The sequence below is a fragment of the Bos taurus genome, chromosome 23 (assembly GCF_002263795.3).
Source record: "Bos taurus isolate L1 Dominette 01449 registration number 42190680 breed Hereford chromosome 23, ARS-UCD2.0, whole genome shotgun sequence".
Classification (NCBI taxonomy): Eukaryota; Metazoa; Chordata; class Mammalia; order Artiodactyla; family Bovidae; genus Bos; species Bos taurus.
The window spans coordinates 35,170,104-35,188,232 of NC_037350.1; the positions used below are offsets into that span (position 1 = coordinate 35,170,104).

An 18,129-nucleotide genomic window follows, 5' to 3' on the forward strand; every position below is an offset into this window, starting at 1 on the left:
CTCTCTTATTCATCCCCCTTTCCCTTTTACCTTGTGATTTCCCATTTTCTGTTTACTACAATCACTGCTAGAGCCCTAAAAATGCTGCAAAACCAGCCCAGCAACATCACTGACTTCTTAGGAGAGCCAGTCAAGAGACTGGCCTTCATCGAGGTTGTTTGGAGGCTGTTAAACAAGCTGAGCATGCCTAATCCAGTCACATTGATCCAGTCTCAGTAGAGACTCAGTCTATTTGGAGGATTTTATAATTCAGGGACCTACTAGGGCATGATTGTAAGGCCATATAATTACTGAAAAGGATAGTTACTCTAAAAGGAAAAGAGAATGGCATCTCACTTCTCAGATAAATGTGTATTTAAATCTGGCTTTCTGATCTACTCAGTGTCTATGTGACTAGTTGGACAATTGTCCAGAGGCCCCAGGCAGTGGACAGATGCACACCAGTATTTCTGCCATTCAATTGTTCAGAGTGTTTATGATACATGGGTTTCCTTTGGGTCAGCTAGTAGGCAGCTCACTGTGGGCTGCTAAATTTTCTCCAGATAGTGCTTGCAGAGTGAGGGAAACAGAGAGGCTGTGATGACCACTGCAGGTGGGGAGCTGTGGGTTCCAGAACATTTCCCCTGATTAAAAAGGAAACTATAAATTTGGGGACCCCCAACTTGTGAATGTCCTTGAAAATCACCAGGATACCCCTCAAGGGAAACACTTGTCAGTCAGGGGGAATTTCAGATCAGTCCACCTGCACCAAGAGAAGGCTACAACAGCATCATGTAGTCAGTGATGTCAGAACTTTCCCATCTTGTTACCATCTACCTTGTTCCAACATGGCCCAAGGAATGAAGATCCAGAGAGGGAGAGAGAAGGAACCTTGTAAAAATGGAGACATCTACGTTTCCCGGTAGGTCCCCTGGGCCTCAGCAGGGGAGAGGGAGACATTGAATAGGCTGAATATGTGATGGAGCTGACACCTGACTGACCTGGACTTGTGAAACCCAGAGTGATAGAATGTATGGAATGGCTGCAAGGTGATGCAGGAAATGAGGATGCAGTGGAGTGTGGGTGACGACAGCCACTGCAGGAGGATGAGCCAGTTCACCTTTGTATCTGCTATGGTCTCAGCCTTTGTGTCCCCCAGAAATTTCATATGATGAAATCCTGATTCTCATGGTTATGGTAACCCTAGGTGGGGCCTTTGTGAGGTGATGGAGTTGTAAGGATGGAGTCTCCTCAATGAGATGAGTGCTTTTATATATAAGAGATGCACAGAGATCCTGAGCTCACCCCTGTGTGAGGATACAGTAAGAAGTGTGTGACCAGAATGGACCCTGCATGACCACGCTGTGGAAATCCATTTGCGTTGTTTTTAAGCCTGTGATATTTTGTTATAGCAACCCAGAAGGACTAAGACAGCATCCTAACAATCTTTACACAGTTCAGTAAGCCTCATGCTTTTTACACAAAAGTGCAAAGCACTTATCTTGTCTGGTGTAACACTGTGATAGTTGGCTGAAAGTCGTGGCTGGCTTTCATAAAGAATCCTGAGAATTCAGTCTTCTTGGTAGCGTGACCAGAACCATGAACAATTGTCTAGTACTTTGATTCTAATAACGTGACCCAATAATTGGCTGTGATTCTTATGGAATCTCTTTATGGTCTTCTTTGTAATGCCAGCTTCTGCTATTTGTGAATAATTTTAATAGGAGCTTCATTCTCTCAATTGTAGGGGTGGATTTTCTTTTGATTTTCTATTAAATGAAGATAAGAAATGTTAACAAGTTGCCCTCTTAGCTTTTGACATCTCTACAGAGTCTGTGTTTATTTTTTTAAGAGGAGACCCATTTCACAGAGCCTGCATTAAAAAGCTGTAAATTTCAAGAACCTTGCTATGGGATAGATCGTTATGACCACCTCAAAGCTGGAAGGGATGGATGTGGATTTAGCACGTTTTGAGGACTCGACATGCCAGAATCTTGGTGTAAATGTCAAGTTTATGTGAATCCCTGCTCAGGCATTTGAACAGGTTATCAAATGCAGAATGACACACATCATCTCTGGACATCAGGGATGGGAGTCTGACCAGTAAATGCAAGCCTTTACATCTTCCACCTTACTGGAAAAATAATCTGAATACCCAAAAGATAATGACTTCTTATGTGTTTTATTAGGATTTGCTTACCTTTTCTGCTTCTATTTATCAAATTAAGATTTGGGGAAGACATACCAATATGTATGGATTTTGAAGCCAGCCTATGAGAAAACTATTAGGAATCTAAAATGTAGAAACATAACTCAAGTTTAACTTTCTCTTTTCTTCCTTCCCACTCTCATCCTTTGATTTGAAGAGAACAGAGAAAGAAGACAAGTGGAACTTCAATAGCAGATATCCTGTGATACTTGAAGAAAATGCTGATCTTGGAATTTCTGTTTTCCAGTTCTCTTACTCTTGAAAATATTTCAGCTACCTGTGCCCAGGAGAGGCAAGCTTTTGGTGAAATTGTGTGCAATGCAGGGAAGGCTGCCCATGTCAAAAATTGCAGTGAAATTCTCATTCCTTTACAGTAGAATTTAGCACTATGAATGACTAGGTTCCTGCTTTATGTAGTAGCAGTCTAGAATATAGAAGTCATGAATCTTTTTCTTACCAAATGAGATAATTCCAAACTCCTTATGCATTACAGAGGTCACCTCTTTCATTCATGAACAAAGCAAGAAATACCTCTGCAGGATGCTGACCTGGCTGATAGGCCTCTCTATGAATGCTTGCAGTTCTTGTACTTTTTTCACATTCTCTCTGGCACTTGATAGGATAGCATCTGAGACTTCTTTCATACTCTGCAGTATCATGACAGATGATACAGAGGTCTATGCCAGGAGTACAGTAACATGAGTATCCACTTACTAAGGTCTTCATTCTAAGCAACCATAAGAAATGGTCTCATTAAAATAATCATAATTCAGTGGTTTTGGTAACATGTGATCTTTGCTCAGAGCAGCTGACCTAAAGAACGTTTGGTTATTCCTATGTGTATGCAGAGATTTTTGAAGGTAGTAAAAGTTGCAAAAGTATAAAATGTAAGCTATTAGTTAACATTTCACAGAATTATCAAAAATATAGGTTATTTTAGGAACTAATTCTTCTGATGAGTTCTAATTTATAACATGAAGAATTTTCTTTTTCCTCTGAAATTCTACCACCACTCAGTGAGTACTTTTATCTTTGTATATTTGCCTGAGAGAATCTAAGTTTTTGTGACAAGTCAGTATGTGCTGCAGTGCTTGACCCAGGAAAGAGGGATTCCACCTGTGCCCACATCATTGTCACCCAGTGATTCATTCGTATTAATGAATCAGATGAGTCCTTCGTATTGATTGTAGATCAGTAATTGCTTTATGATATTACAACAAAGAGACAAGGAAGAAGACATGACACTCCTAAACAGGCTTCTCTCCTCAGCTGATCCCACACCAGCCCCCTGCTGATATCAGAACAGTTGTTTTGTTGACATGTGTCCGGGCAGAAAATGGCACAGTGTTGTCTTTAGTAACAGCATCAGTGCAATTCACAGTGGAGGGTCCCCCCTAGTTCACTACTATTAGCAGAATTGAGCCTGAAAATCCCAGGGGCTGAAGATCTCTAGTTAATATGCTTGATTTCTTTACAGCCATGAGCTGTTTTACTGGTAAAGAACAGAGAACTGAATAGGATTAAATATAGTAATGCACATAAAGTGCTGAGTAAAATGTATGGCCATGTAGTAACCTTCAATAAATTTTAAATTTAAGCTTATTGAAAAATCCTTCCTCCTCTTCTTCCTTGACCTTTTTCCTTTACTTGATCATCCTCATTATTAATGAGCTTAACAGAGGAAAAGAATGCTGGTATCATTAAGAAAGTTGTAGAGAGAGAAGATAGTATTTTAAGGGGGGATGCATGTGAATATATTTTAAATAATGTTAGGATGAAGAATAATGCAAATAATCAGAAAGGAGATATCATAATGATGAAAACTTGTAGCTGCCATAAATGACTGACGCTTGATATGTAAACTGTGTTGTCCTCAGAACAGAGGCAATTGTTGCAGCCATGAGAAGTAAAGCAATGTTATATCGGCCATTGTGGGGGAGACTTACAAATTAAAAATAAAACGTGACAGAAGAGTCATTGAGAATGACGAATGAAGGAGGTGTCAGAGAAGTAGAAGCAGAATCAAGAGAGCCTTGAAAGGCAGACGCGGTGGCTCGGGTGGTGCAGTATAGGACTCCCAGGTATGAGTCACTAGTAACAGGGAGTACTCAAAACTGGGGTGTATTTCTTACATATTCATGCATTTTGCAATCTTACATTTTACTTATATTTTTCCCATTCATTTCCTGTTTTTGTACAGTATAATAGCTGCAATCCTGTGTCTAATGCATTGGTTGAACTAAAGTTGTCTGCATGGACGATTTATAGATATGTTATTTATTTTTCTACTACAGATCTTTAGTCATCCCTTGATTTCGCTCATGCTTCATCAACTGCATAATATAATTTCTCTTCAATTGCTTACCGTTCCTCCACCTTTGTCTGCATGTACAGTTACCATTCCCTCTAATAATCTGAAGCCTGGTAAGCTATGTATTGTCTCATTTGATCTGGTGAAAAACCCAGGTGAAAGACTCATGTTCATCTGTTTGGCTTTTTCTCTTTCTTCGGGAGTATAGAGGGAATTTGTATAACAGCTCTTGGTGGCATTGATATAGTACAGTTTGCCCTGGGCATATTTTTCATCCTGAAAGTGATCAGGCAGTTAGTTAGGGTTGTTGGACATTCAGTAGATGAACCCATTACCAGAACATTAACATGTGTGATAGACGTGTAATTTTTTTGATGGGGGGGGTGGGCATCACAAAATTTGAAAGTCATTCTTTTCCTACTTTTTCTATACATTGTCTCTACAAAAATGATTTTACATCTAACTTTTATAAGTTCAACCTTTTCCCTTCTCTATTTTATTATCTTTTTTTTTTAATTTTTTAGTATTTGAACAAAATATAGCACTTTTGCACCAATACTTGGTGCTTCCCAGGTGACAGTAGTGGTAAAGAACATTCCTGCCAATGCAGGAGATGTAAGAAGACTCAGGTTTGATCCCTAGGTGAGGAGCATCCCTTGCAAAAGGGTATATTAGCATACTCCAGTATTCTTGCCTGGTGAATGCTATGGACAGAGGAGCCTGTTGGGCTACATTCAGTAGGGTTGCAAAGAGTTGAACACAACTGAAGTGACTTAGAATGCATGCATGAACCTGTATTTAACCATTTAATCTCCTGTTTACTGTGGGTTAGAGCCAATATATTGCCTTATAAGGAGTTATACGTTATGACTCTGACTTATCTCTGATCCGCACACAAGAAGCTTAGAGTTCATCCCAGGTGCAGAATACAATGCTGTTTATGGTGACAAAATGGCACATCAGAAAAACATGGCATAAAGTTATAGGAAATACTGAGCAATAGACTAAGAAGAATAAGAGTAGAAAAATCTAGCTAACACATTGATAGAGAAAAACTAATCTTTAGCGAAAGTTATGAACATTTCAAGAGATTACTTGGAAGAGTTGGAAAAAAAAATAGACAGTCAAAAATGGAGGATGAAGCAAAAATAGTGAGTAAAAAGAACTACGTGAATTTAGTAGAAACCTTTAGCACCACTTTTTATTAGCTGTCTACTCTACTGTGTGCTCCTTGATTGACCTAAAAGAATTAACACACAACTTTCAAATACCTTCCTTAGAAGAATAGTGATTTCCAATTGTAAACTCCCCTTCTACTGTAGCTCTAAAGCTATTCACTGCAAATCTTAAAACAATAACTTGTAGCATGAAAAAACTACCAGTATTCATTTCTGTGACCAGGATTCAGCTTTGTTTAACACGTTCCATCCACCCAGTTCACTGCAGAGCAGTTGTCATTTATTGGCTATTTACTCTGAGCCTGGAGAAGAAAGCCCAGAGAGACACTGAAGGACCAGAAAATCAACACGCTTCCTTTCCCCCAGTCCCACCTGAAAGTGCTTTGTGTCAGGTAGTATTGTGGACTGAATCTGTGTTCTTCAACTTCATGTGTTAGAGCCCTAACTGCCAAAGTGCTGTGTTTTGAAATGGACTGTAGCCCACCAGACTCCTCTGTCCATGGGATTTCTCAGGCAAGAATACTGGCGTGGCTTGCCATTGCTTTCTCCAGGTAATCTTCCAGACCCAGGGATAGAACCCAGGTCTCTACATTGCAGACAGATTCTTTACCATCTGAGCCACCAGCGAAGCCCATTAAGGTTAAATCAGCCCTTAAGGTGGAACACTGATCCAATAAGTTTAGTGTCTTCATGAAGTGAAACACCAGAGAATTTTCTCTGTGTCTCTGTGTCTTTTCCTCTATCTCTCTTCCCCAACCCCCACCCTGTGTGAGGATGCATGGAGAATCCAGCCTGGGAGGAAAGAATTCTTACCAAAACCTCACCTTCCTGGTGCCCTGATCTGGGACTTCTAGCCCCCAGAACTGTAAGGAAATAAATTTCTGTTGTTGATTCCACTGAGTCTATTGTGTTCTTTTATGGCATTCTTGGCTGATAAATACAAAATAATTTACTTTGAAAATTTACAGAAGAAAATGAATGAATAGAAATTGAAAAAGTTATTGTACTTCTGAGATTTCACAAAACTGATCCTTTCTTCGATTTCCACATCTTATGAGCTGACAGCTTCTTTGACCTAGAGACTCTATTTGAAATTTGGCTGATGCAGCCTTCTTGTTTAAAGTATAGTATAGCCCAGTCACTTATGCGAAGGTAACTTCTGGGAGCCTGGTGGGCTACAGTCCATGGAGTCGCAGGAGTCGGACATGACTTAGCAACTAAACCACCACCACCACAGTACTTACAAACTCATTGAACATTATGGTGGAATGGTTATGGAAGTCATGGGACAGCCTGGCAGCATCGATAAGCAGGTCTGTAAGGGAATCCAGGGGGAAGTCAAACATGTCAGGACAGCAGATTGGGCATAATTTGCCTTGGCACAGGAGCAGATTAGATATGACCAGCAAATGGAGCAGGCAGGACCTTGCTAAAATAAAAACATGAGCCATTCTGAGAGGATCTAGTCACCTGAGGTTATCAAATCCATCCTGTGGAGGGAAGCCTCTTCCCCTGTTGCTCTGGGCAGGAGTTGGTGCTGTAATAGCTGGGTTGGGGAAGAAGGAGCACCTTCTGTGTAAATTTAGATGGGTGATGATATTTGCACAGATAGATAGTTGGAGAAATAGGTTACTCCCCGTATTTTTGAATTGCTCCCAGAAACATTTGGCACTTAATTCTGAGCCAAAGTGTGTAGGCCATTTTTTTAAGATAGTTTAGTGTTTGGACTCTGCAGACTCTGGCAGCGAGGCCATCTAGGAGTTTGTAATTTTTTCACTCTACATTGATAATGCTTGAATTTTAGACACTGAAATGACAAGAAAAGTCCAGTTGATCTGTGTGGTTTACCATCACGCTGGGGTAAGAGTAAACACATGACTGACTGATCACTACTGTTGAGTACAGAGAGAATAATACGAGAATAAGGATACTGTACCTTGGATCTGCTCACTCACCTTCGTAACCCCATGCATGTCTTTGATACTTTCCCAAAAGCTTTAAAACATCTTAAAATTTGTGTTTCACAGGAACCCTGTGAGATAGCCTTAATCTTCACTATGATCATCAAGTTATGTTAATGAAGATGTGATGACTTGGAGAGGGCAAGTAATTTTCCCCAGGTCCCAGTATTAGCAGATGCAGGTCACTGGGCACCAGTACACTCATCTGTTCACTTCCTGATGTCACATCACACATGCCTGTGGCTCTCAGTCTGCATGTGTGTAACCGGGACCACGTCAGGAGCTGTGATGACTCTGCTCAAAGAGAAAAATATTTTGTCTTTGACTGCAAAACAGCAGTGACCCTAGAACATTGGTTTTTATCCACTTGTTCTGCTCTGTCTATAAAACACTCACTGTTAAAGTCTTTGACAACTGGCTAGCCTTTCTTCTACACACCTTGACAGCTCTTCTACTTTTATGCATCTTTAATCTTCCAATTACGTTTGTTTCTTCAGGAAAATAGCAAATATCCCTACAAATGGTAACACAAGAATATTACCTGGTCAGCACCCAAGACAACGTCATTGGCTCTGCAAACAAGGCCTGCCCTTTCCTGACTTGGACTTTTTAGGGACGAAGTTTTTCTGTCTGATGTGGAGTACATCCTGACAACCCATAGAGCTTAGTTTTTGAACCATCTCCAAACATCTTCTCTTTGATAGGAGAACTAGACCTTTCATGCTTCCGTGATGTATTATAATATTTCAGAAATTATTCTTCACCTTACCTTTGGCCAACAGATGCATAAAACCATAGACTCTGGAATGCATGATTTTAATATTACTCTTCCTGTCCATCCTTTGTAAATAAGCAGAATTAAAGACTAAAGTGAGCAAGAATTGAGTTTGAACAAGAGAACTGATAAAATAGAGATTTTATCCTCCTGAATGACATCTGAGCATGATTCTTTTTCCAACTTCCCAGGAGAGTGGTAATTTAATTAAGGATAAGATATCAGCATTTACTAGGTTTTCTGTGTTCTTATTTAGTTTAAAGGGGCATGGTATCTAAGAATAAAATGGTTATTTAAAATTAGGTGATGAAAATAAAAGAAGTGGTTCTCAAAAAGAAGACATATAAGTTGGAGAAATTTGGGACTATCTCTCTCATCAACTAGAGAGCTTATTGTGACAGGCAAGGAGAATAATAGCTTGTATAACATATTTGTGTGCATATATTTCTGTGCATGTATACATGTGCTATGCATAAATATATGCTTAATTCCATCATAGAACTTGGACATTATAAAATTCGATTTTATAAGAGGTGGTAAATATGTTGGTAGATGACTAACTATATGCCTTTTTTTTCTATTAAAATGTTATCCCTGTGTTTGCTTTGGTAGCACATATATTAAAAAATTGCAAAAATACCTAGAAAATTAGCATGGCCCCTGCCCAAGGATGACACACAAATTTGTGAAGGCTTCCAAATTTTTCTGTAATAACTTCGAGGGGTGGGGTGGGAAGGCAGGTGGGAAGGAGGTTCAAGAGCAGGGGGACATAGGTATACCTATGGCTGATTCATGTTGATGTTTGGCCAAAAGCAGTACAGTATTGTAAAGCAATTACCCTTCAATTAAACATCAATAAATTTAATTATTGAAACTGTTATTGGGGATCATATAACAGGTTCAGATATCCAATGTATGACTAAAGAGGATCTGACTGGAAACTGATGGTGTCAATTATCATTGGTTAGTGATTCATTCGGAGAAGGCAATGGCACCCCATTCCAGTACTTTTGCCTGGAAAATCCCATGGATGGAGGAGCCTGGTAGGCTGCAGTCCATGGGGTCACTAACAGTCAGATGCGACTGAGCAACTTCACTTTCACTTTTCACTTTCATGCATTGGAGAAGGAAATGGCAACCCACTCCAGTGTTCTTGCCTGGAGAATCCCAGAGACGGGGAAGCCTGGTGGCTGCCATCTATGGGGTCGCACAGAATCGGACATGACTGAAGCAACTTAGCAGCAGCAGCAGCAGTGATTCATTAACTTTATAGTTGAATGAGAAAAGTAAACTAACAAACACTATTGTCTGTGATTCAGTGTCATAGCAAGCTGTAATCCTTGTCTGCCTTCGCTTTTAGGTGGTGTAGTGCCCAAACTTTGAAACTGAGTCTGACTATTGTCTGTGATTCAGTGTCATAGCAAGCTGTAATCCTTGTCTGCCTTCGCTTTTAGGTGGTACGGTGCCCAAACTTTGAAACTGAGTCTGTTCCCAGAAGCGCACAGTCGTGAGTCCGGCCCAGGGTTTTTGTTCCTGATGCTGGAGGCTTCTGTTCGCTGGTTCAGTAAGGCTGAAATTTTCTCTCCTGAGCATTCTCTGGTTCTATCATGTGCACAAGTCTTTATATTTTGTTTTTCTAATTTGATTCTCTTATTTTTTTTGATCAGACTACTAAGTCTCTTTACAATTTATTTTTCAGACCCTTTTGTGCTTTGATCTTTCTGATGCTCATTAGTGTATTTGTTTCCATGTCTATTTTTCTGAGTAGTTTTCAGTATCTACCTAAAACCTACCCTATTCTCTTAGTGCCTGGATTTTGGTGTTTAGCATCAGCATATTTTATGAACTTCATTTTCCTTCTGGTGCAGTTTCTGGTATACAGCTTAAGCTAGTTGGCTCACATCAGGCTTGTTCGTGTTGTCTCCAAAAAATTAGAGAACTCTGCTTTCTTTCTAGGCAATACTCCCCTTGTTTTGATACCATTGCTAATTTTCTGTGATTTCACTTCCTGCCTCATAAGCTTTGTCTTTCTCAATCTACTGTAACTTGAGTACTATGTGTCTGTATGTTGGTATTAATATTTTAAATAAATATCAACCTAGTTTGCCTGAGAAGTAAAAGGAATAAAATTATAATAGTGTTAGTAATAATACATCCCCTAAATTATAATCCAGTAATTCTCTTAAATGACTTTCTAATCATGTATTGTTGAGGTCTCCTACTCATTTTTCCTTACTAGTTGTTTCAATTTTGAAATAGAATGTAGAAAACAATGGAGTGGAAAATACTAAAAATTACTTTGGATTTTAGATGCTTCAATATTAAGTATGTAATTATTAGTTTTTTATAGTTAGTAGGGTATTCTTAGCACATATATGTCAGTGTAGGGTGATTGCTATTGAGTGAAGGATGTATACTGTGAAATGCAATCACAAAACAGGTGATTGGAGATAAAGAAAGTAATGCCAGGAAGACAAAGGCTTCTGTTTTGGAAGGAAAAACTTACAGTGTCTGTCATCTACAGTCTACTCTTCAGATTTTTCAGAACATTTACTCTTCCTTTGCCCATTTAATAATTTGGGTTGTTTGATTTCTTTTCATAATGAGTTGTGTGAGTCTCTTATATATTCTTGGATACGAAGCCCTTACCAAATATGTGATTTGCAAATATGTTTTTTCACTCCATAGGTTGTCATTTCATTTTACTGATGGCTTCTTTTACTATGCAGAAGCTTTTGAGTTTGATGTGGTCTCACTAGTTTATTTTTGCAGTTCTTGCCTTTGCTTTTGATGACTGAGGTGTTTGAGCTGCTTGTATTTTGGAAAGCAATCCTTTATCAGTTGTTTTATTTGCTATTATCTTCTGCCATTCTTACCAAAAGACACAGACTGGCTGAATGGATACAAAAATAAGACCCATATATATGCTGTCTACAAGAGACCCTCTTCAGTCCTAGAGACACGTACAGACTGAAAGTAAGAGAATGGAAAAAGATATTCCATGCAAATGGAAATCAAGCCAGATTGGAAATTCTCATATCAGAAAAAATAGGCCTTAAAATCAAAACTATTATAAGAAGTAAAGAATGATCAAATGATCAAGGGATCAGTCCAAGAAAAGACATAACATTTTTAACTATTTATGTACCCAGTATAAGAGCACCTCAATACATAAGGCAAACGCTAACTGACAAAAAAGGAGAAATTGACCAAACACAATAATAGTAGGCATGTTAACATCGCACCTATACCAGTGGACAGATCAACAGAACAGAAAGTTAATAAGGAAAAAGATATTTCCCAAAAGGAAATATTAGAGCAAACAAACCTAATTGATATCTCAGCACATTCCATTCACATGCAGAAGAATACACTTTCTTCTCAAGTGCACATGGAACATTTTCCTCATCTTGGGTCACAAATCAAAACTTAAGGAAATTTAAATAATTTCCTTAAATAATTTCCTCAGTAAATTTAAGGAAATTGAAATAATATCAAGCATTTTCTCTGACCACAGCACTATGAACTAGATATCATTTGTATGGAAAAGAAATTTAAAGAAAACAAACACATGTAGATTAAACAACACATTTCTAAATAATAAACAGGTTACTGAAGAAATAAGGGAAATCAGAACATTCCTAGAAGCAAAGAACAATGAAAACATGATGATCTAAAACGTATAGGATGTAATAAAAGCAGTTCTAAGAAAGAAGTTTATAGTAATAGAAATCCTACCTCAAGAAACACTCTGAATAGACAACCTAACTTTACATATCTTTGACTCTTTTTAAATTTCTCTAATCAATGTCTTAAAGGTTTTGCATAAAATCTTTCAACACCTTGCTTAAGTTTATTTCTACATGTTTTATCTTTTTTTTGATGCAATAGTAAATGGGATTGTTTTCTTTATTCCACTTTCTAATAGTTAATTCCTTATGATTATACAGTGGAAGTGAGAAATAGATTTAAGGGACTAAATCTGACAGATAGAGTGCCTGATGAACTATGGATGGAGATTCATGACATTGTACAGGAGACAGGAATCAAGACCATCCCCATGGAAAAGAAATGCAAAAAATCAAAATGATTGTCTGGGGAGGCCTTACAAATAGCTGTGAAGACAAAAGAAGCATAAAACAAAGGAGAAAAGGAAAGATATAAGCATCTGAATGCAGTGTTCCAAAGAATAGAAAGGAGAGATAAGAAAGCCTTCCTCAGCGATCAATGCAAAGAAATAGAGGAAAACAACAGAATGGTAAAGACTAGAAATCTCTTCAAGAAAATTAGAGATACCAAGGGAACATTTCATGGAAAGATGGGCTCAATAAAGGACAGAAATGGTATGGACGTAACAGAAGCAGAAGATATTAAGAATAGGTGGCAAGAATACACAGAAGAACTGTACAAAAAAGAACTTCACGACCCAGATAATCACGATGGTGTGATCACTCAGCTAGAGCCAGACATCCTGGAAGTCAAGTGGGCCTTAGAAAGCATCACTACAAACAAAGCTAGTGGAGGTGATGGAATTCCAGATGAGCTATTTCAAATCCTAGAAGATGATGCTGTGAAAGTGCTGCACTCAATATGCTAGCAAGTCTGGAAAACTCAGCAGTGGCCACAGGACTGGAAAAGGTCAGTTTTCATTCCAATCCCAAAGAAAGGCAATGCCAAAGAATGCTCAAACTACCACACAATTGCACTCATCTCACACGCTAATAAAGTAATGCTCAAAGTTCTCCAAGGCAGGCTTTAGCAATATGTGAACCGTGAACTTCCAGATGTTCAAGCTGGTTTTAGAAAAGGCAGAGGAACCAGAGATCAAATTGCCAACATCCGCTGGATCATCAAAAAAGCAAGAGAGTTCCACAAAAACATCTATTTCTGCTTTATTGACTATGCCAAAGCCTTTGACTGTGCATCACAATAAACTGTGGAAAAGTCTTCAAGAGATGGGAATACCAGACCACCTAACCTGCCTCTTGAGAAACCTATATGCAGGTCAGGAAGCAACAGTTAGAATTGGACATGGAACAACAGACCTGTTCCAAATAGGAAAAGGAGTATTTCAAGGCTCTATATTGTCACCCTGCTTATTTAATTTATATGCAGAGTACATCATGAGAAATGCTGGGCTGGAAGAAGCACAAGCTGGATTCAAGATTGCCAGGATAAATATCAATAACCTCAGATATGCATATGACAACACCCTTATGGCAGAAAGTGAAGAGGAACTAAAAAGCCTCTTGATGAAAGTGAAAGTGGAGAGTGAAAAATTTGGCTTAAAGCTCCACATTGAGAAAATGAAGATCATGGCATCTGGTCCCATCACTTCATGGAAAATAGATGGGGAAACAGTGGAAACAATGTCAGACTTTATTTTAGGGGGCTCCAAAATCACTGCAGATGGTGATTGCAGCCATGAAATTAAAAGACACTTACTCCTTGTAAAGAAAGTTATGACCAACCTAGATAGCATATTCAAAAGCAGAGCCATTACTTTGCCAACAAAGGTCCGTCTAGTCAAGGGTATGGTTTTTCCTGTGGTCATGTATGGATGTGAGAGTTGGGCTGTGAAGAAAGCTGAGCACAGAAGAATTGATGCTTTTGAACTGTGGTGTTGGAGAAGACTCCTGAGAAAACCCTTGGATTGCAAGGAGATCCATCCAGATCATTCTAAAGGAGATCAGTCCTGGGTGTTCTTTGGAAGGACTGATGCTAAAGCTGAAACTCCAGTACTTTGGCCACCACATGCGAAGAGTTGACTCATTGGAAAAGACCCTGATGATGGGAGGGATTGGGGGCAGGAGGAGAAGGGGACGACAGAGGATGAGATGGCTGGATGGCATCACCGACTTGATGGACGTGAGTTTGAGTGAACTCCAGGAGTTGGTGATGGACAGGGAGGCCTGGCGTGCTGCAGTTCATGGGGTGGCAAAGAGTCAGACACGACTGAGTGACTGAACTGAACTGAACTGAACTGAATAGTTCATTGTTGATATATAGGTAGGCAACTGAGTTTCATATATTGGAATATAGTAAACATAATGTATGCTACATCTTTAAAGAATAGACATTTTCCCACAAATAAGACATACAGATAATCAACAGGTATATGAAAAGATGCTCAGCATCACTAATAATCAAAGGAAATTCAAATCAAAAGCACAAGGGATATCTCCTCATACCTGTTTGAAAGGTTAGTACCAAAAATGTAAGAAATGACAAATGTTATTGAGGATGTGGAAAAAAGGAGTGCTTATGCACTGTTAGGAGGGATGTATACCAGTGCAACTCCCATGGAAAAATACTGTAGAGGATCCTTAAGAAATTTAAAAGAGAACAGTTATGTGATCCATTATCCCACTTCTGGATATATAGTCAATGGAAATGAAATCATTGTCTCAAAGAGAGATCTGTATTCCCATGTTCATTGCAGCATTATTCACAGTAGCCCTGTTACAGAAACAACAATCTTTCAACAGGTGAATGGATTAAAACAATGTGATGTGACATATATAGGTAAATATTGTTTAGCCATTAGAAAAAGAAAGAAATTCTTCCATTTGTGGCAACATGGATGAAACTGGAGGGCATTACACTAAGGAAACTACATTAGAGAAAGGCAAATACCATGTGATCTAAATTATAACGAGTTTCAAAAAAAAAAAATGATGGAACTCAGACTAGAAAAATGATTGCCCAAGACTGGAGGGTAGGGCAAATAGGGAGAGATTTTTTAAAGGTTACATATTTTCATGTATAAAAAATTAATAAGGTCTGAGGATCTAAGTTTGAGCTTCATGATCTAATCATGAGATCTAATCATGAGATTGAACAAGGTCTGGGACTTGGTTATGGACAGAGAACCCCTGTTGCCACAATCCATGGGGTCACTAAGAGTCAGACACCACTGAATGACTGAACTGAAGAGAGTGGAACTCACATATGTTCTCCTCAAAAAGCCAAAGATAAACGTGTGTGCTGCTGCTAATGTTGCTGCTGATCCAAGTCACTTCAGTCGTGTCCGACTCTGTGCGACCCCATATTTGGGAGCCCACCAGGCTCCACCATCCCTGGGATTCTCCAGGCAAGAACACTGGAGTGGGTTGCCTTTTCCTTCTCCAATGCATCAAAGTGAAAGTGAAGTCACTCAGTAGTGTCCTACTCTTAGCGACCCCATGGACTGCAGCCCACCAGGCTCCTCCTTCCATGGGATTTTCCAGGCAAGAGTACTGGACTGGGGTGCCATTGCCTTCTCCAACTTAACAGAAAGGGAAACTCATCTCTAATCCATGCACAAATGGGGGTGGACAAGATGACGGAGGGGTAGGTGGAAGTGGGTACACCATCTCCACCCATGCATCAAGAATGTCTAAAAACGCAGCAGTTCTCACAGAAGACCAGGTGAATCCTGGCAGGACTCCCTGACTACTGAGAAGGAATATCCGGATCCATACAGAACTTGGTAGGACAAAGGAAAGAAGGGACAAGGAGGAAGGGGAAAGAAGGAGGAGAGCAAGTGGGACCAGCCTGCACCTGGGGATGAGGGAGCTGAAGCGCAGGGGAGAGATCTCTGCTCCATGGCCATCCACTGGGATGGGGGAGGCATTTGAAGCAGTTGGGGAGTGAACTAACTAATCTATGACAGCCCGAACAGAGTGAGAACCACATAGACAAGCCATGCTGCAGCCTTTCATACCTTGGACAGGGTTGTAAGTCCCTGGTGTCCACGGAAACTGGGAGCTGGACTCATGGGGATTGCAGAATGATCCCAGGGTGAGGACGCCTGCTGACCATGGGGAGTCAGCTAAATGGGATGGGATGGCAGAAATCTGCTTCACGGAATGCTTCTTAAAGCCATGAGGCCATAAAAGTAGGGTTCAACTGCCTGTGGAGTAGAGCTATCTCTTTCTCCATGCTGGTACCTAAAGGTTGAGCAATAGAGAAAAACTTCAGTGAGGGTGGTCCTTGATTGCCTGATGCCCTAAGCAATGCAGAACTGTGAATGTGTATATACCCTACCCTACCCTATTCTCTGTCTAAATTTTGGGTTTTAGCATCGTAATGTTTTTATGAACTTAAATTTCTTCTGGTAGGGTTTCTGGTTTAAAAATTAAGCTAATTCCTCACAGCTGGCTTGTTCTTGCTGTTTCAAGACACTTTGAGAACCTTCCTTCCTTCTTCAAGGCAATACTGCCCTTTACTTTACTGCCAACGCTGACTTCTCATACTTTGACTTCTAGCCTAATATATTCTATGTCTTTCTCTATTCACTATAACTTAAGTAGTATGTGTCCCTATGTTGCTATTAATATTTATAATTAATTATTAACCTGATGCAGTAGAGAATCAAAAGGACTACAGTTACAACAGTAGTAATAAATTACCCCCAAATTATAATCCATTAATGCTCCCATTTAAAACTGATTTTCTATATATATATTATTGATGTCTCGTAACTCATTTTGCTTACTAGGTGGCTCAATTTTGAAATGAAATATAGAAAACTATGGAGTGGTAAACTCTGGAAATTACCTTCCTTTTGATATGCCTCATTAGTAAGGATGCAAATATTAGGGTATTCCCCCCCCACCCAGTGGGTCTGTTCTTAGTACATATTATATCTCACTGTGGGTTAATTGGTATTGACTGGAGAATGTACACTGTGAACTGTAATTGTCAAACAAGTGAGTGGAGATGAAGAAAGTAATGCCAGGAAGGCACAGGTTTTGCTGTTCTAGAAGGAAAACCTTGCTGTGTCTCTCATCTAGTCTAATCTTCAGATTTAGTGAAAGTGTTCCTTTTCTTATGCTTCATTAAAAATTTGGATTATTTGGGCATGTTTGGTCTTGAGTTGTACGTTTCATATATTTTCAGATATTAAGCCCTTATCAAATATACCATCTGGAAATATCTTTTGTCAATCTGTAAGTTGCCATTTGATTTTGTTGACATTCCTTTGTTTGGAGTTTGATGTGGTCCCACTAGTTTGTTTTTGCAGTTGTTGCCTTTGCTTCTGGTGTGAAACCCAAAAACTCATTGCAAAGACCGATGGCAAGAATATTACCTCAATGTCTTCTTCTAGACATTTCATTGCTTAAAGTCTTTTGTTCAACTTTTTAATCCCTTTTTAGTTGATTTTTGTGTATGGTAAAAGACAGGGGCACAGTTTCTTTTTTTTCACAGGACTATCCAGTTTTCCCAGTGCCATTTTGAAAAGCTTGTCCTTTCCCCACTGGATATTCTTGGCTCCTTTTTCATAAGCTAACCAACAATATATGGGTGTACGTTTCTTTCTAGCTTCTCTGTTCTGCTCTGTTCATCAATGTATCTGTTTTCATGCCAGAAGCAAATCATTCTGTTTTGATTACTATAACTTTCTAATACAATTTGAAATCAGCAACCCTAGTCTCAAAATTTGTTCTTCTTTCCCAAGATCACTTTCACTCTTTGGTGTTTTGTGATTTAATACAGCAGAATAGACCAAGAAGAGATGGGAAAAGGACACAGAAAAACTATACAAAAAAATATCTTAATGACCCAGATAATCACAATGGTGTAGTTTCTCACTCAGAGCCAGACAAGCTGGAATGTGAAGTCAAGTGGGTCTTAAGAGGCACAGCTGCCCATAAAGCTAGTGGAGGTGATAGAATGCCAGCAAAGCTATTTAAAATCCTAAGAGATGATGCTATGAAAGTGCAGCATGCAAT

At 39.2% G+C, this 18,129-nt stretch overlaps 1 non-coding gene and 1 pseudogene across 1 annotated transcript; one reads left to right on the top strand and one right to left on the bottom strand.

Moving 5' to 3' along the window:
* Positions 1-1,939: 1,939 nt before the first annotated feature.
* Positions 1,940-16,172, bottom strand: LOC787975 (placental prolactin-related protein 3-like; annotated as a pseudogene).
* On the top strand, positions 9,010-9,118 carry LOC112443883 (U6 spliceosomal RNA). Its single transcript, XR_003032291.1, has one exon. It is a non-coding gene; the product is annotated as a U6 spliceosomal RNA (small nuclear RNA).
* Positions 16,173-18,129: the final 1,957 nt, after the last annotated feature.